The 19,727-nt window shown below is 51.0% G+C and overlaps 1 protein-coding gene across 1 annotated transcript in view; it reads left to right on the forward strand.

Annotated features, from left to right (window-relative positions):
- Positions 1-9,745: 9,745 nt before the first annotated feature.
- Positions 9,746-19,727, forward strand: part of BRINP1 (BMP/retinoic acid inducible neural specific 1) — an 87,506-nt gene continuing 77,524 nt past the window's right edge. Inside the window, exon 1 of the mRNA XM_040083541.2 lies at positions 9,746-10,176. The gene's annotated coding sequence lies outside the window, so the exon portion shown is untranslated. The remainder of the gene's footprint in view (positions 10,177-19,727) is intronic.

Below are 19,727 nucleotides of genomic sequence, written 5' to 3' on the forward strand. Positions count from 1 at the left end.
GAGGATTTGAAAGCATCTCACCTTCAGCATCAGGGTCAGACCAACCCCATGTCCTACATGGTGCTCCTGTGCCAGCTGAAGGAAACACCTCACCCTGTCACCCAAGGGACCCTCGGGGTGCTGTGGAGATATCAGCAGGCTCACACCATGTTTGGAGTTATCTTTTGCACAATTAACCCCTTATCATGTTGTTGGTGAACGCACCAATCAGGGATTTTGTCTGTGATTAGAAACCCACTCGAAATCAATGGCATTCTTTCCTTTCAGCAAGCAGAATTTGAGTGCAGGAGCTTGTGAGACTGCCCGGGCCGCTCTGGATGAAAGGCACAGCACTGAAATGCAATTCAGAAGAAGTTCCTTCTTCTACGCATTCCTATTTACAGGAATATACGTGCCTCCACCTACTTCAGCACACTGAAAGGAATCTGCTGCAAGAAAAAAGCTTATCAAAGCCCGAGCACATCACAATCAGCCTTCTGTGGAGATGCAAAACCTTACTGAGCAGCAGCAACGCGAATCAAACCCAACAGAGGAAGACAGAGACTCATTAAAAGGATTTATAACAAATCAGTTATCAGACGTTTCAAGAATAAACTTGTTAGAATAAACCTGTTAAAGAAATCCTCAGCAAAGCTAATTAGGTCGGTGTTGCAGGGACACAATGGCTCCCTTCTTCCACACAAGACTTAATGGCAGCATAAGCCTGTTAAAGGCATACACTAAATATACAATAAGCCAGCTATTTATAGGATACCTCAGTCAGTTCATCCTCCAAACCTGACCTACCTACAGATTGGCCCTGGTGAGAGAGCTCTCCTGGGCTCCAAATGCTTATTGAAAACCCAAAACCTCGTTGTTTGTGAGAGAGACATCCAGGGATGTGCCTCTGTTCCCAGACAAAGGGACTGGTGATGGCTGTGGAAGAGCGACATGATTGAGGGGTTTTTGTTTTCCTTTCTCTCCGTGTCGTACTCAAGGCACAGATTAACCAACAGAACCTATTCTCGGAGCGTTAATGACAATATTGATTGAGTATTGGTGAAGCAGCAAGGAAAGAAAGGGGATAAAAATAATTACTTTGCCCCTATAGAGTGGTTTTTGTCAACACATGTAGAGATGGATGATTTGGAGATTAAAGACGTTTAACAGAGGTCTGGCACTGTGTTTTTTTTCAAGTTCTGCCTCTGGTTTTGTGTGAAACAGGTTCTTTCTACATCCCTCTCATGAACAACAGGGTCAGTACAGCTTCCTCTCACCTGTTGCCATACCAAGGTGTGTGAGGCAAACCTTAGAACTTCCCTCAGGATGATCTGCAGAGCCCAGAGAGGCCTTGGTAGAGCATGTTAGAATTCCCTTGGTGGTTTAGTACTGCTGGTATGGAAAACTGCAAACCATGGTGCTCTCAGTTGTACCACTGCCCATAAATACCTCAATACATGGCTGCCTTCGTGCCTTCGTGCTGTGTAGGCAAAAAAACTGCGTGGGCAACTGCAGTGAGGTCAGTCTGGCTTCCAGGTGGAAGTTACACAAGCAGAAATGATCCTGACAAGACTATTAGATCTGTATTTTATGACTTGTGTTACACAGAGGCAAGGAGGAGTGAGGAGGGGTAAAGCGACTCCCTTGGGAATAGGTGTCTGTCAGCAGCAGCAGAGCGAAAAATAGATCCCAGGTGTCCAAGTTGGTCCTGAACATTTCATAAAACAGATCACTCCCTCCAGAGCTGAGCTGGGTGATTTTCCTCAGGAATCCCTGGAAGAGTTAAATGCTGACTGGCTGGGAGGGAATGGGTCTATAACTAACAGGGAAAGAAATGCTTATTCCTGGAGAAGGTGTCACAAGCATAAGAAGAGCTTGAAAACAAGAATTGAGCGCGACAAAAAGAAACACTTGACAGCCACAGCCCTTTCAGTTGCCTTGAGTGTCTGTGAGCAGAATTCACTGCTGGCATCCAAAAAATAGTGTCAGCTGCAGAGACTGAGCCCAGGGTATGAATCTATGGAACAGCACTGGGACACTGGGCGTGACAATGCTCTCGAGGGGACATCGGGGCTGGTGCAGAGCTGCCACAGGAAAATGGGCACCCAGAGGGGAAAACAGAGCAAAATAAGAACCTCTAGGATTCCCCAGATTGAATCTCTAATGTTTAACCCACAGAGAATGAAGTGATTGGTAGGGAAATCTGAAACCTGCTGGTACCAGGGCATGTCTGGGCAGCAGGATTGAGGCAAAGTTCCTCGTCAGGAATATCCCCATTTCCATGGAAAGGCAGCAGCTGAGTTCAGGGCTGCCCAGGGAGAGGTGTGCACACACAGAGTATGTAGCAGTCTTTGCTTTGGGAAGCATCCAAGTAAAATAAATGAACTGGAGTTTTTATGCTCGCTCTTTAACATGCTGCTTGGGAAACAGTGCCGTAAAAGCTGCATCTAAACAGCTGTGTTTCACACAAGGATCTTGGTCCTAGACACCTGGGTAGGGTACACACACCACGGCTCCTTCTTGGTTTACCTGACCGTGTTTCTGTAAATAGATTCCTGATTATTTTGATTTGTCCTTTCCTGCTCTGACCACTAACCAGAATAGCCCGAGGGGCTGTGTTTATGCAGAGTTTTTGTGAAGCACTTTCAACATAGTTCCTGAAAATCGATGGCATCACTTTGTCTTAACCAGATAAAAAGTCCCTATTGTAGGTGAGAAATAATACTGCTCAAGGCGTGTGCTTACTGTGAGGTAACAACAGCTCCACTTCGGGTGCTGGAATGCACCAGCCATCAACCTGGTGACTCACTGCATACCTGAGGCAAAATGCAGTTATCTCACAGCAGCAGCAGGCTCTAGGACATGGCATTCCTCACCGATTCAGATTTTCTCCCAAATAAATAACAAATAATACCCAGCAGTGAAAAAAGTAAAATTTAATTTTTATTCCGCCCCCTATGTTCAATACTTGCCAGGTGTGTTGGTCCAAAGATAATGGTGATGGTCTGTTCTGACCTGGACCTCTGGTGTTGAAAAAAGTGCATTTAGGTTGCATGAATCTGTTGGAACAGGCTGGGCTCCCTGTCCTGGAGATTTGGACCCTTAGGCTTCAGGAAACAGAGATTCCCTGCTGTGTTGTGAGGCAGAGAGCCAGGTGAATTGGCTGGTATTTATAATCCAGGGAGAAAAAGACAAAGCCGCCCCTCCCAGAGGCTGAAAACAGCCTGGACAGTTAGAATGGATCAGATCAATTGAGCAGACACAGAGTGGGATGTGTGCTTGTGGCATGATTTGGATTTCTGTGCTAACATCCAGTGTAGGACCCCAGCACAGCCCTGCTGGACAGGGAAATCAGAGCAGAAGCACTGACCCTCTCATCTCATCACAATTACCTTGGACTCTGGATGACAGTGGCTCTTCTGCAACTCTTTTAGTCAAGCTAAACCCTCTTTTTCTCATGCCTGCTTCATAATATCCACGCCTCTTGCTTTGCCATCTCCTTTGCAGTGAATTTTCTGGGGGCTCCGTGAGATATGAAACAGTTACAAGAACACAGATATGCTGGAGTGAGGAATAAGGAAAAAAAAAAAAAATATCCATGGAATACTCTAGTCCCTGCATTTGACTGCACATGGGTTTCATCTGCCTTTTTTTTTTTTTTTTTTTTTTTTTTTTGAGCGGCCTGAAGTGCCGAGTGATTGCAGAGAGAGGCAGAGTGAGGCTTGAAGCCTTCTGTGCAGCTCATGACGGGCTGGGAGTCACAAGTAGTTCCCTTTTGAAAGTCATAGTCCAAGTTCAGAAGGAAACTAAACCGCAGGTGGTGAATACTGATGACTTGTGCTTGGTCCCACACAATAGCAACAATAGTGAATATGAAAGACTGCTAATAAAGAATATGGATTTGTGCCTAAATGGGAAAATCAGCAGATATAGGTTCATTTACTTGCTCTTCCATGCACCAGAGCAAGCTCTAAAGGAGAGTGTTCAAATCCTCTGTCTTCATCCTTCTAGAATTTAGGAATTCATCTAAGCACTGATTTGCTTCCCTTTAGAGTCAACACAGAGAGAGACAATTTCAGAAGGAAATTCAAGCCATGTCAAAGACACTGTCTAAGATAACAGGAAGATTACCCCTGTAGAGTTAAAATTACCACTTTCTGTTAACTGCAGAGAATGTTTAGACGAATACCTGAAACCAAATGTCTGGCCTGTTCTAATTTCCCACCAATCCAACAGATCAAATCATTAATTTGTATCCTCTAGTCTTGGCCAGGAACTGTCATATCAATGGTAGTCGGGAAACAGTCTTGGGAGCTGGGAAACAACCAATTCCCACTGCTCTTTCTGCCCACTGTGTTTTCCTATATTTGGTTCAGAGTGGTTGCTGCCTTATTTTAAACTTCAATGAAAGACAAATCACTATTACTTCTTTCTCACAAGACATCTGCTAAGAAACAGACCAGCAGGACAAAATACTAAAAAAGCTAATTAGAAAGCTGGATCTCGGGAAATTGAAAATCTCACTCTGCATCCCCAGAAGCTCATGGTGCTGAGCACAAGAGTCCTGAAAGATGAGTGCCCAGGACAGCTAGAGTTTGATTCTGAAGTTATGGCATTTCTGCCTTTGTTAGTTTGAACCTGGAAAAGGATTTATCTAAACAGATATATCTGGGATCTGTTAATTTAGGAACAATGCAAAGATGGGGAAGCACCTATTTGGAAAGATTCTGAGTGAGGTCAGACTTTTTAAGGTGTCTTAGAATTGCACTGAGGATGATGATTCAGTTTAATGCAGGGGAACTAGATATCAGAAATGCCTTTTAGGAAAAAAAAAAAAAACAAACCCCCAAACATTTCCCAGATGCTTCTTCCCACTCTGTTGTGGGAAAAGAAGACAATTTGTCTTGGCCAGGGAACCCAGATTTCCCCTGACACTGTTGAAGACTCAGCTTAAACCTTTAATTCTGCATTTGGGGGTGATGAAAACGGGCTCTGTTTGCTCCTTGCCTCTTGGCCCGATCCTTGAGCCCACTCACAGCCTTCTTGCTGCCATCCATTAGAACAGCCTGGTAGCTGGCCACAGAGCTCTTTGTGTCACCCATCCTGTCCGAGGAACACGGAGACACTCATCCAGGAGTTCAGGGACACCAGCAGCGGATGAATCCGGTTGGTGCATGGGATATCTCTGCAGCCAGCACAAAGCACAGTCTGAGTAAGATCACTGCTTGCTGTGATATTGTTTGCAGAGGAGAAAGAGGAAATACATTTCACAAGAGACTGGGATAACACCAGAATATCAATACAGTGCTCACAAAGCAAGTTTAATCCATTTTTAGCCTGTAATAAACAATGAAGTCTGTGAAACCTCGACAAGAATACATTGTGCATCCTCAAGGAGGACAGCACAACAGGATATGTGGGAAAGAAAAGTTTGCCAGTAGCATGAGAAGAACACAGAGAGGAGTCTGAATATCTTCAGCAGCTCATGGGACTCTGGAGTGAGTTTTGCTGTAGAATCACAAACAGAGATGAGGAATTCGCTGTGTGCAGCGGGCACACACAGCCCCTTTTGCAGGAGCTAATAATGGCACTTTGTGCTGGCCTGTTTGGGGGAGAGTGAGTTTCCCTTATAGCTGCTCATTGGATCCTGTTGTAGGTCTGTGACCAAACATTTGTTGTTAACACACTGACGATTCTGATAATGAACATCTTGCTCAGCAATGAAAAGGGGGAAAAGAAGATTTCGGTGAGATTAGTCATCTTTTGTCTGAGATCCAGCTGGGTATTGCTGTGGGACATGATGAGCACTTACCTTTGTCTCACTTCTTTTGTTTTCTTTTAGTCATCTGCTACTGCTTCAATTTTCACCTTTTTTTTTTTTTTTTTTTTTTTTTTTTTTTCCTCTTGGCCACCAAGTTTTCTTGTTTTTATTTGCCCTTTTCTCTTCCCCCAGATCCCTGGAGTTCGGGCTGGGGGGCAGTGAGGGTGTTGAGCTGAGAGCTGGGGTTAACCCTCACCCACAGCACAGCTGGAACGCACCGTGCAAACCTCTGTCCACCATTGTGACAGCTGCTAAGGATCGACATGGACACTTCTCTGCTTTCCAGGTCTCTCAGTTCTGTGTAATTTCTTCCTAAACTTCTGATAAAGACTCCAAATTACTGTTTCCCCATCCTCATCACTACCATAATTTTTTGTTTGCCCAGTGCATGCAAATTTCTCTCTCTTTTCACCCTGTCTGTTGTTAATTTCTGTTCTCCTTCATATCCTCTCCTGATAGACTGGTTTCTGTTTTCATCACGGGGAAAATATTACAGTTTAAAGAAGTCCAAACATCGCTTTTAAGACATCTGTGGAAAGAAGGGTGAAAAAAGTGAGGATTGGATGTGCTAAAATTTTTAAAAGCTCAAAAAAAAAAAAAAAAATCCTTACTGGAAGAAGAAATAGAAATCCTTGTTCAATGGAGCTTTGCTGATTTGGGGTGAAGATCAAGGCTTTGTTCATTGTAGGGAGAAGGTGAGTTGAAATACTCAAGACTAAAAAGAAGAGACCACTGAAAAGAGAAAGCTACTGAAGTGAAATAATTTTGTTTTTAAAAGCGGCATCCAGAAACCTTATCTTTGACACATAAGAACAGACACATAGCCAAATATGCTGTAACCTGCTTAGGTTTCCAAAGCAGCAAATTAAACCAGTGGACTATGCAGTGAGTGTCCATTCAGATGAGCAAAGCTCACTGAACACAACAATACTGTAAGAGAACATGTTGAATACTCAATGCACCAAATAATCTGCTTTCGATACTGAGACAGTCACAGCTTCAGGAAACGAGGCAGCAAACAGTGTATGTGTGATTTGAGGGGGGAGACAGGGAAAACATTCTGGACAGGAAAATTATAAGCAAAACTACTCTTTTTGTGTTGTGTTATGTTTTCCTCTAATTGTATTTTTTTATTATATTGATAGAAAAATCTTATTTCCCAGCAGGACACCTGCCTCAGGAGTTGGTTGACTTTGACTTTCTGGATGGAGGTGTTACTTCGTAGAGAGATTTTATCACAGAATTAGACAATCATGGAATACCCTGAGTTGGAAGGGACCCACCAGGATCATCCAGTGCAGCTCCTGGCCCTGCACAGACACCTCAACAATCCCACCCTGTCCTTGTGAGCATTGTCCAAGCACTCCTGGAGCTCTGGCAGCCTCGGGGCCGTGCCCATTCCCTGGGGAGCCTGGGAAGTGCCCAGAACCCTCTGGGGGAAGAACCTTTTCCTGATAGCCAACCCTCCACTGACACAACTCCAACCCCTGGGTGATTAAATGTTCCCTGGGTCTGTGAGACCTTTGGGTGCCTGAAGAATATAATCTCACTTGTTTTCTGTCTCTCCCTCTTCCCAGAAATACAAAATATCATTGTGAGTGGTACCAAATCCTGCTAGACTAAATCACAGAAGCCTGCTCAGGTGTAGGGAGGAAGGACACCAGGAACTGTTGCATGGGTTGAGCTGGCAAACCCCGCGTGGCTGCACTGCAGGTTCATGGAGCCTTTGCTTTAATTTCAAACAGCCTCGTGTAGGACACAAGGGTTCCTCTTCTGTTTCTGGTAAATGCCAAGAGCATCAATGAAAAACCACACTGATGATAACCCCAAGCACCATTTATTTGTTTAAACAAGGGGTTTGACCTTGTTTATGTGTTCTGTGTGAGACCCACCCCTGAATTTTCCCTGCCGTGGAGTTTTCTCGGCTGCCTTGCACCAAGAGGATCTGTGAGAATAATTTCAGTATTTATTTCAGCCAGTGTGACAGAATCCAAGGTGGCTCACCAGGAAGTGTGCTTTGTGGCTGAACAGTCACTTGGAAAAGTGATTTGGAAACAGTCACTTGGAAAATCGGGAGATTTGGGTACCCTGTAACTGAGATAAGCTAAGGCTCAGCCCTGTCGGAGCAGCTTGGAGTTTAACAAAACAGCTTCTAATTCTGCTTAGGAAAGATTTGCAGAAGATTTAGCTTAAGACAATGTTCTGTAGCCACAGGGGATGGATGAGAGAAGGACAGAGTGTCCTTGCAGGCCAGAGAAGGGCTTGTCCTTGCAGGAGGGAGGGCGTCTCCCATTGCTCTCCTTGCCCCACATACCCCACACGAGGTCACTGATGTTCTTCCCTCTGTCAGCCCAGCCCAGCCCAGCCCAGCCCGGGGCAGTGTTTGGAAACCTAGAGGTCCCTGTCTGGAATCCTCAGGTCACAGCGTTGTTAAGCTCTCCCCTCCTCTCCTGCTGAGGTTTATCCGGGTGGGTCATGTCCTTGAGTCAGCCCCATCTCCACTGCTCACCCCAGGCCATCCCCAAGCCCAGCGGTGGGATTTTCACCCGGCGGGCACAGACGGGCTGGGAGCGCAGCCGGCTGCCTACAGAGTTAGTTTGGCTCCGTTCTGCTTGGCTCACCTCAGCTCAGCTCGGCCCGGCTCATCCCAGCCCGGCTCAGCTCAGCTCGGCTCAGCTCGGCCCGGCTCATCCCAGCCCGGCTCAGCTCCGCTCAGCTCGGCTCGGCCCGGCTCATCCCAGCCCGGCTCATCCCAGCCCGGCTCAGCTCCGCTCGGCTCGGCTCGGCCCGGCTCATCCCAGCCCGGCTCAGCTCAGCTCAGCTCGGCTCGGCCCGGCTCATCCCAGCCCGGCTCAGCTCAGCTCGGCTCAGCTCGGCCCGGCTCATCCCAGCCCGGCTCAGCTCAGCTCAGCTCGGCTCAGCTCGGCTCGGCTCGGCTCAGCTCAGCTCAGCTCGGCCCGGCTCATCCCAGCCCGGCTCAGCTCATCCCAGCCCGGCTCAGCTCATCCCAGCCCGGCTCAGCTCAGCTCGGCTCAGCTCGGCCCGGCTCAGCCCAGCCCAGCCCGGCTCAGCTCAGCTCAGCTCGGCTCGGCTCGGCTCGGCTCGGCTCAGCTCAGCTCAGCTCAGCTCGGCTCAGCTCAGCCCAGCCCGGCTCAGCTCAGCTCAGCTCAGCTCAGCTCAGCTCAGCTCGGCTCGGCTCAGCTCAGCCCAGCCCGGCTCAGCCCAGCTCAGCTCGGCTCAGCCCAGCCCAGCCCGGCTCAGCTCAGCTCAGCTCAGCTCAGCTCAGCTCAGCTCAGCTCAGCTCAGCTCGGCTCGGCTCAGCTCAGCCCAGCTCGGCTCAGCTCAGCTCAGCCCAGCCCGGCTCAGCTCAGCTCAGCCCAGCCCGGCTCCCCGGCACGGCCGGCGCTGTCCGCGGTGCTGAACCGCGCCCGCCCGGGGATGGGAGCGGCTCGGGCCCGGCCCCGCTCCCTCGGAGAGGTGCGATCCCCTCGGTGGGATCCCCCATCCTGCTCTCCCATCAGCTCCCGGCTCGGCCGAACCAGCCGGGCGCTGTCCGGGCCCGGGAGGAGAAAATCGAAGGCATTGGGGGTGGGGAGGAAAAAAAAAAAAGAAAAAAAAAAAAATTAAACCGATGAGGTCTTCCTGCAATGGCAACCGGCCCCGCTGCAGCCTCCTCCCCAAACCCCCTCGGATCCCCCCTCGGCAGAGAAGTTTCAGCCCCATCCCGCGGCCCTTCCCGCTCTCACCCTCCCTTCCCACGGCCCAGACTCCGTCTGGCCGGAGCTTAAGTCCCTCCTTTTTGGCCCCGGCCCCTCCCCTTCTCTAATTATGTACGAAACACTTCTTAGAATAAAATGGTCAAGCTGAGGCTCCGCCCTGCTCTCCTCTTCCCCATTCATCCTCTCCAGCCCGCTCCAAGCCCCTCCCTCGGTGGCAAGCCCAGCCTCTCGCTTCCCTCCTGGAGCTCTTTTCATTTTTATTTCTAACCCCCTCTCCATTCTCCCTGCTGCCTCTGCTCTTTCCCCCGATGGCTACGAACTGAGCAGCAGAAGAGAGGGGGGGCACAGGAAGGGGGGGAAAAAAAGCAAGAAAAAGGAAGAAGGAGAGAAGCGGATTTTCTTTTTTTCCTATATATATTTTTTTTTATTATTTTTTTTCCTTGCCTCTGCCCTTAATGCCCGCGATCTGGATCAAGGAAGGGGATTTTCTGTCTGAGCATGAAAAGGACTGCTAGAGCCCCAGGATTTTCACGCCTGCAGCATCAGCCCCGCACCCAGTATGCGAGCTGGACAGAGAAGCTCTCCCACAAGTTCCTACCGAGCCGAATAAAAGCCGCGGGCGAGCCGATCTCCGCCACAGAGGGACATTAGCATCAGGTAAGGCGAGCGCTGCGCTGCGGCTGCGGCGCTGCCCCTGCCCGGGGCCGGCTCCCCCGTCCTGCCGCGCGTTGTGTAACGCGGCCGCGGCCCCCCCTGCCTGCACCCCCGCCCTGGGCAGCGCGCAGTCACCGGGGGGATGGACGGACGGGTCCCGCAGCTCCGCTAGCCCTTCTGCCTGCGTGCTGCCGGGCGAGGGGCCGAGGTTCGCGCACTGGGAGCGCTGGTTTTAACTGGGGCGGCCCCAGCGGTGGATGGCCGGAGATTGGGGGTTCAGCCCCGGCTCCGGCGCTGGGGGTGGGAGGCGGCCGGGATCCATCTGTATTCCGGAGTATCCGTCCATCCCGGAGCAGGGGGGGACCGTCCCCAAAGGAGATGGTGTCATCTCCACTTAATCCGCTGCTCCGCTTTCGCAAGTGACAAGCGAATCGCGGAGGAAAAGGAAAGTCTGTCGCCTCGAATCCCACACTGGGCTGATTGCCTCGACTTCCAGCGGGGATGGGAGACGGCGGCAGAGCCGGGGGAGGGTAGGCATGGCGGGGAGCTGCACCCCGCCGTGCTGGAGATGGGCTTCCTCCGCGTTCGTTTCCCCTTTCGGGGCTGCTTGCGAGGCTGGTGTGGAGCATAACTTTGCCTTTTTCCAGTCCTTGGGGAATGGCGGGACGGAGGGCATCTCCGTGCCATTGCATCATCCCCGGGGTCCAGCGCAGCCTGGTCTAGAGCCCCAGAGACGATCTGGGGAGAGGAGGGGGTTTATAGGTGTGTGTGTGTGTGTGTTTTGGCTTTGGAGAGTTCCCCCGTGCTGGTACCTGAGGGTGGGGAAGGGGAGGAGGTGCCACTTCTCGGATGCAGTCTCCTCTTCATGGAGGGAACCCAGCAGCAGAGGAAAGGCTGGCAGAATTGGTGTTTGAATTTAGCCGTGTGACTGACATCTGCACTAGGCAGGACAGCAGGGTCCCTCATGCTTTACTCTGGCTGCTCATCTGGCTGCATAACAATAATTTCTTAATGGCAGGAAATCTGCTTCCCCGGGAGTTGTAGAGAAGTATTTGGGAGACAGCGAGAGGAGGAGGGAGCGAGTAAAGAGGAGATGTGGCTTTGGCGTAAGGAACATGAAGGGTTTTTGCAAAAGGTTCCTTATAAAGGAAGAATATCGATCAGCTTGTGAGTAGCAGACAGCCAGCCCTGGACTCTCCCTCCCACACACCCCAGACAAGCCGCCGTGCTCTCCCTGGAGCATGTACACGCCAAGCACACCCAGCACACGCTGTGGAGCCCAGAGCCCACCCCGTGCTCAGACACAGCCCCTCGGGCTCGCTCTGCCGTGGATGCAAACACCTCTCCAAGCTCTGCGGCCCCGCAGCTCCCGCACGCTCAGCCGCACAGGTGGGATCCACACACCCTGGAACGTGCAGGGATAGCTGCATTGATGCCCTTACTGTGTAAATCCAACCTTCAGAAGTTCATACCAGCACACACATGCTGTCTTCTTTGCAGGGCTCGCAGTAGGTGGTTTGCTCCTCTGGTGTAGCTTTCTCTCTTGTAGTTGGCTCCAGGCATTGATTTGGGGTTTGTCTGACTCCAAAGCCCTTTGCAAGTCAGCAGAAAAGCTTCTACATTTGGTGTGTCTACGTCTGTTTTATGGCTCTTTGCAGATTCCCAGGACTAGGGAATGATTTCACTACTGGAAAGGCAGACGAGCAGCAGACAGGGAAGCAGGGAAATGGCTGGGGGAGCGCTGGCAGTTCCATACTCGTCATTCCTTCTCTGATCACGAGCTGGAGTCTGGGAGTGTGGGAAGAGCTCTGCTGGAGTTACATAGCTTTTTAATGTGTGTGAGTGTGCGTGAGCACTCTCTATGGCTAAAACACATCGACGGCTAAAACCCACAGTGTGAGGCTGCGCTTCTGTCCTACCCTGCTTCAGGGAAAAACCCTCCCATCCTCAGGGGACAGATCCTCCCTTTGCATGCCCCCTTGATCAGGAATGACCGAGTGGGCACAGGGGAGATGATGTCACTGGTGTTAGAGGTGTTTAACACCCCCCTCTGACCTTCCTCCTCTTCCCCTCTTTCCATAGGGCCTAGTGAGGAGACAAGCCTCCAAGAGCAGGAATATAATGAGGCTGACTAAAATCCGTGTTAAAACTTTGGAGAGGAGGAACATACGGTGAATTGGCTGGTTTTAGGTAAAATGTGTCCCAAAAGAAACGGCGTTGAATGTGTCTCTGTTCCCTCCTAACCACCACTGTTTACTACACTGGAAGTATGTGCAAGGCGGATGCTAAACACTACGTGGGAATGGGTCTGCCAGCAGACAATAGTCACTGTTTGTGTGACAGAAATAGTTCAAAGCCAAATCTTCCGGTCTTTGCTCAGGCAGGAGCCCCAGCACCTTCTCCAGGTGCAGTGCTGGGGAGAGCACAGCAGGAACTGACTCCAGAGCCGGGGATCCGCACCCAGCTCCCTGCCCACCTCCAGGAATGGATGTGGATTTCTAGATTTTATCCAGGAATTGGCATTTGAAGCTGATGCAGAGATGTTGAGAAAGCAAGAAAAAATGTTTGGGGAGGGGAGGGTGTGTGGGAAAAATCGAAGAACGTAAATGAGAGTGAAGAACCCCTCTGAGCACCGTGAGGCATGGTGTTCAGAGGTGGGAAAACAGGGACGGACCCCCCGGGAAGGGAACACACCCTGAGCCCCGCTCAGCCCAGTTCAACCCCGCTCAGACCAAGACAGCCCTGCACAGCCCAACTCAGCCCAGCACAGCGCAGTACAGCCCAGCTCAGCCCAGCGCAGCGCAGTACAGCCCAACTCAGCCCAGCACAGCACAGTACAGCCCAGCTCAGCCCAGCCCCGCTCAGCCCCGCTCAGCTCTGCTGTTCCCTGCTCAGCCCCGCTCAGCCCAGCACAGCCCAGCACAGCCCAGCCCAGCACAGCACAGCCCAGCACAGCCCAGTACAGCACAGCCCAGCACAGCACAGCCCAGCACAGCCCAGTACAGCTCCGTTGTTCCCAGCTCAGCCCCGTTCAGCCCCGCTGTTCCCCGCACAGCCCCGCTATTCCCCGCTCAGTCCCGCTCAGCCCTGTTCAGCCCCGCACAGCCCCGCTGTTCCCCGCACAGCCCCACTGTTCCCTGCACAGCCTCACTCAGCCCCGCACAGGCCGGCTGTTCCCCGCACAGCCCTGCACAGCCTCGCTCAGCCCCGCACAGCCCTGCACAGCCTCGCTCAGCCTCGCTCAGCCCCGCTGTTCCCCGCTGTTCCCCGCACAGCCCTGCACAGCCTCGCTCAGCCCCGCTCAGCCCCGCACAGCCCGGCTGTTCCCCGCTGTTCCCCGCTCAGCCCGGCTGTGCCTGCCCGGCGGGCGGGCGGTTCCTCCGGGCCCCAGGAGGGGGCGCTGTGGCTCCACGCAGCACCGGGCGCGGAGCAGCGCGGAGCGGAGCGGGACTGCCCGCACCCCTGCCCGCATCATCGCTGCGCTTCATCCCTGCGCTTCACCCCTTCACTTCATCCCTGCGCTTCATCCCTGAGCTTCATCCCTGCGCTTCATCCCTGCGCTTCATCCCTGCGCTTCATCCCTGCGCTTCATCCCTGAGCTTCATCCCTGCACTCCATCCCTGCACATCATCCCTGCGCTTCATCCCTGTGCTTCATCCCTGCACATCATCCCTTCACTCCATCCCTGCACTTCATCCCTGCACTCCATCCCTGCGCTTCATCCCTGCGCTCCATCCCTGCACTTCATCCCTGCGCTTCATCCCTGAGCTTCATCCCTGCACATCCTCCCTGCCCGCATTCCCCGGCAGCATCCCCTGCCCGTACCCCTGCCCGCATCATCCCTTCCGCTGCATCCCTGCCCGCATCCCTGCTCGCGTCCTCCCTGCCCGCATTCCCCGGCAGCATCCCCTGCCCGCATCCCTGCCCGGATCCCTTCCCGCATCCCTCCCCGCATGCCTTCCCGCATCCTTGCCGGCATCCCCCGCCCCCTCCGCAGCCGCGGATGAGGCGGAGGGGCCGGGGCTGGGCGCTCGGTGCCGGCGGGGCTCTGCTCCTGGAGCCCAGGTGCGGCCGGATGGGTGCGGGCAGCGTCCTCCCGCTACGGAGCCGCGGGGCGAGCGGAGCCTGCGGGGAGCCGGCCCGGTGCGTGCAGGGATCGTTCACCCGGTGATGAAATGCAGCTACTTCTGGGACAGAGCCCAGCAGCTTTTCCGTGCCAGCAAATACTACAGGGGAAGTGAAAAATCGCTTCATGCATTGGAAGTGCAGAGATGAACTTAGTGAGGCAGAATATAAATTACCCGGACCGAGGGAGCTTGTGCCCAGTTGCTTGATTTACACCATCCTGCTTGCAAAAGTATCATGAGATTTTTAACAACCATAAGGACCTTGGCCCATTTCCTTCCAGGCTGCACGGAGCAGCTTTTCAGAAAGGGAGAATATCCACACACACACACACACACACACACACACATATCTGGCTTCTAAACAGATCCAGGGACTGGAGTCTGGTGCTGTGGTTTTCCCTCTTCCCTGGAAGATGGCTGCCAGAGCAGGGAGTTAGGGAATGGTGCTGGGCTGAGTCAGGGCAAAACATCTCCTCCCAGCAATGTGTGGTACTCCAGAGTGTTCTTGGATGCCAGGAAAGGTTTTCCCCTGCTTGCTGTGCCTCTGCATGGCCACGTCCAGCTGATGTGCTGGGCCTGGAGCACGTCTGGCCGGGGCTGCAGCGGGCTTGTGGCTGCAGGTGGGGTGGGAAAGGGAAATGTTATCAAGGAGAGGAACTTGGGGAAGCAAACTGGGTATATCTACTAGGTACGTTTGTCTGGAGAGAGGATGGGCAGGGATGGACCAGACAAATGAGGTGACATTCCCAAGGTTTGGAGTGGGCACAGGGCAGCTATTTCTGGCTTGATGAGCTAAGCTGAGTGGTGCCAGTGAAGGAAAAGTCCTGACTAGTGGGAGGGAGGAACGGGAGAAGGAGCAGAAATCAGAAGAGCAGCTGATTTAGACTGAGCTGAAGGCTACTGAAGGACTTAAGTTTATTTAAGGGATGCTGGATCACATCCCCGGTGGAGGTGGCATAAACTGGGTATATGAACATGTCATTTTGGAAAGAAGACAAGAGTCAGGCCCAGGATTCCCCTGAGCCCGGGCTGGGGAGTTTAACACAACATTTACAGCCCCCTGCTCAGGGAGCTGTTTTCCTGCAGCCCTGAGGCAGGACCTGCAAGCAGCTTCACAGGAGAAAAACGCTTATTTATCTTTGCTATTTGTTCTTCTGGAGTCATGTGTTCTACATCCATTTTCTTGTTGCCTGCACGGTGCAGCTGGCAGAGCCCAGCTCTGCACGGGGCCGCTGCTGTGTCCGCTGCGGCGCTGGCAGAGCGGGACCCGCGGTGGCACCAGGGGTGGTGGCACGTTTCTGGGTGTTGGCATAGCATTCCCCAGGGCTTGAACTCACACATGTGATTCCTGGCTCCTGTTCCAGGAAAAACAACCAGTTGCACTGCTGATGGATCACCTCTCTTCCAGTGGCAATAGGAATAACAGTAAGCCATAGGGGAGTGAATAATCTAGAGAGGGTCACTGGCAGAGGAGGATGGAGTGAATTGCCTCTGCCAGACACAGGCTGTTGTTCACTGATGGAAATGCTGGGCAGAGGGAGGCACTGACGTGCCAGAAGCACCAATGCAGCTTTGCAGCCCCAGAACAATTCTGTTTGTGTGTGTGTTAGCAGTGGGCACCATTCAGGGCAGTGTTTCCATCACAGAGACATCTTCCCTCCCAGAGAGTCACAAATTACAGCAAAGCCAGCTCAGAGCTGACACACCAAGCTTGCAAACCACGCTATGAGAGGTTCCCACACATAAGAGAAGCTCCAGAAAGCCAACAAAACCCCAACAATTTGCTCCAGGACTTTTGGTTGGAAATCAAAAGAGGATACAGGAGTAGAGGGAGCTCTCACTCCCATCTGTTCTCTGTACTCCCAATTTGCAGTAGAGTGGCTTTGGGTCCTGCAGTCTTTTCAAGCCTGGGACCTGTCTCATTGCTATCCTGATAGGAAGTACGTCCTTTACCCTGGTATTTAGAGAAGGTACATCCTGAAGCTTTACGACAGGTCTTCTTACAGCCTGGACCTTTATATCTTTGCATGTTACAGCTGGAATATGTTGTACAGCGAGTTCCTGTGAAAAGCTCGCAGGCTCTTGCTGTAAATCATCGCAGCCTGTCGAAGCCAGGGCTGTTAACTGGCTCTGTGGTGAGTGAGGATCTCTTTCTTAGGCTTTGATTTAGAGTGTGATTTAGAACCTGGCCTGTGCTCTGGACTCCGCTGTGTCCATCATGGTTTTGGATGCAGTTTTGGCCGGAAGTCCTGAGTCGGCACAACCGATCCCATTTAGCCATTTCTTTACCCTGCCCGAGCTGCGTGTGTGGCTGTCAGATACATTGCTAACACTGGAGACCCCTGTGGTAATTTATCCTTGCAGCTCTGCGTGCTGACTTGCTAAGCAGGGTGGAAGACAGGGAGGGTGAGCTTTAAAGCCATCGCTTCGTGCAGGCAGCACGTTCCAGGTGAGGCTGTGGGAAGAAAAATAAAAAAAAAAAACGAGTTTATGGAAAATTACAAAGCATCTAAAACTATCCAGGGAAGAACAAACAGAAATGAGCTGTGACCCCAGGGAGGAGGCTGGGGATTCAGAGCAGGCAGGAGGAGCAGGATGAGCAGGTGTGGATCCTTAGCTGGACTTCTGGGATGAGTGGAGCAGACCCCAGCAGGGCAGGACGCGGGTGCAGGAGCAGCCGGGCTGCTCTTGGCGCCTGGCTGCTCTTCAGGCAGGTACAGATGGTGAGCGGGTGAGCAGAGCCCTCAGACATATGCTGGGGTACAAATGTGGCTCTGGGTCCCTCCTGGCTCAGATCACCTCCCTGCCCAGAGCAGGAATGTTATTCCAGCCATTTCCCACCCTGCTCTGTGCTGAGGGAGGTTTGCAGTAGAAGTCAAAGGTGTGTGTCCAGGGAGCAGCGAGAGCTTAGGAGGGACCAGCTGAGACTGAAGAATCCCTAAGAAATACTGAGAAAGTCAAAGGGAAGAACTAACAAAGACAGCACAGTGTTTGTGCTAAAACTGTGAACAGAGAGAAGAAAGCAGCAACAAGGATCCCTATAACATAGCCTTAAGATGAGCAGCTATTTCTAGAATTGCTTATTGTCATGTTGTCCAAATTCGGAGTTGCTTCTGCAAAACAACTCCAGGCTTTGCTGTTTTATGCTGGAGAATGCTGATAATGTGTTTATCTGCCATTTTCACTCTCCTGGAAGAGAACTGTAGAGTATTTGAGAATGATGGACCCAGTGAATAGATAAATCTGGTCAACCAGTTGGGATTTTCCCACAATATTTACCTAAAGTAACCAAAGAGCGGAAATTTGAGTTGTAGAAATATTTAGATAAAACCCTTTCTGTGCAATTAGAGGTACGTGTGCATCAATCCTTTTATTTGCTTCTTGGGGGAAAGCGCTAAGGTGAGAAGACTGATAGGAACTGGAAGTGTTGCTCAGGGAATTCGCTGGAGGATGAGGGATGAAGGAGAGATATATTTTGCTGATGAAGCTGGATTGGGCCTTGTTAAGCCTGGAAGAAACTGAGAAGTGCTCTAACCACAGCAACAGGACACTAAAGGGATCAGGAAGACATGGATGAGCGCTGTCACTCCTGGGATAACCTTTCAGCTGTGTGGGGATGTGCAAAGTCAGTGGCTGTCTGAGGACTATTTGCAGTGCCAGATGGAATATCCTGTGTGTGACTATTTCTTTATTGATTCCTCTCGTGTTTTGTGTTTTCATAACATGCTGCAGTAATGGACTAAGCTACGAGTCATCTCTGGAAGTATTTTTTGGGGGGAAGGGTTTAGATCTAGTACCACATAATTTCCTTGGGTGTTTCCCAGCTTTCTATGGGAAAGAAAAGGGGTGAATAAGCATATCCCAGTTCTCTGCCCTCTTTGTGACTGGATAGATGGCAAAATCACTCTCGTCTCAAAGGCCCTGCTGCAGCAGGATGTGTCACTGAGTGCTCAGATATTGCTCAAAGTTTCTAAAATACAGATTTTTTTTTCACACCTGGGGTCAATTGTCACCAACCCAGATCAATCAGAACCACAAAGAGCCTGATCCCGCAATTGGAATCACACAGATAAATTTTTAATTACAGCCCCATGGACATAATGAAACTGATTTCCAAGACCAAAGCCTAAGCAACAGCAAATCCACAGACGCGCTGAGTGCAGAGTGAATCATGTTTATGGTCCATCAGTGTTCAGCTTCTTTGTTCCAAAATGCTGGTCAGGAAGGCAGAAGAAATATTCCCCGGGATATTATAAAGACTAACATATCATCAGAGGGAGAATCAATGGAGATTGATGGCAAATTAGATGGACGCTTGAGACATTAAAAGGAAGGATGGAAAATAGAAGTGATATTATAATTGAACCATATTAATACATTTTAAATTGCTTTACAAATATTAACAAGTTAAATAAGAGAAGCCTGGAAATAATAGTTCATCTAGTCTGGGAAACCTGGGAGTGAGGAGGGACACTCGGGTTCGAGTACAAAGGTATATGAAGGTTAAAATGAAAAGTGATCAGAAGTATTTTAACACTTTGATGATAGAAGAACAAGGGGGACACATCAAAATTAAAGGGCAGAACTTTTAAAGCAAATTAAAAGGAAATAGTTCTTTCTTCAGTGCATAGTGAAGGCACACAATTCCCTGCTGCAGGATGTCTCTGAGATGAAAGTCCGGATGGATTTGAACTGTAAAAGGCTACATAACTTTGTAGCAATTAATAGCATTTGCAGCCCTGCAATCTGGGACAATGGTAATCAGGTCTCAGGCTTCAAAGCCAAGGATGACCATCTTCTGGGGTCAGAAAGGACATTTTCTCTGTGCATAAAAAGAACATAATATGGTTGGCCAGGTAATGCGAGTGCCTATGGTCGATCCCGCTGGAAGCTAAGTCAGCAAGAGATTAGCAAATAGCTTCTGTGGGTGCTGGATTAAGGTATTATAAAAAGGTTTTCATCAATGCCAGACAGAGTATCAATCCAGCAATCTCTTCTTCTGTATCAACTCCCACAAAAATGATTTCAGTGATTAGAGCAGATATTGAAGTAGGACATAAAACGGGTGGTTACAGGCGGCAGCAGTGACCCCGAGCTGCACAGCTCCGTTTCCTCTATCAGCACCAGCATCTGAGGGATGGCGCAGAGCTGGGATGAGCCTGGAGTCTCCCAGCTCCAGCTCCTGCAGGGACACAAGCTCCCTGTGCCCTGCCTGGACAGAGGAGGAGGAGAAGAAACAGGGAATGCTGTCACCTCTGCTCAGCACCAGAGGAAATGCAGCACGAGGCTCGGAGGACAATTCAAATCCTGTCAGTAGAAGCATTTCAGTTTGAGATTTTGCCTTGACAGATTTTGAAAGTAGTTGGCAGCAAGGTAGCAGAACATTATAGAAACCAGGAGCTTAAATACTGTCATGGGATATGGAGA

This window comes from Hirundo rustica, chromosome 20, assembly GCF_015227805.2.
Source record: "Hirundo rustica isolate bHirRus1 chromosome 20, bHirRus1.pri.v3, whole genome shotgun sequence".
NCBI classification, from domain to species: Eukaryota; Metazoa; Chordata; class Aves; order Passeriformes; family Hirundinidae; genus Hirundo; species Hirundo rustica.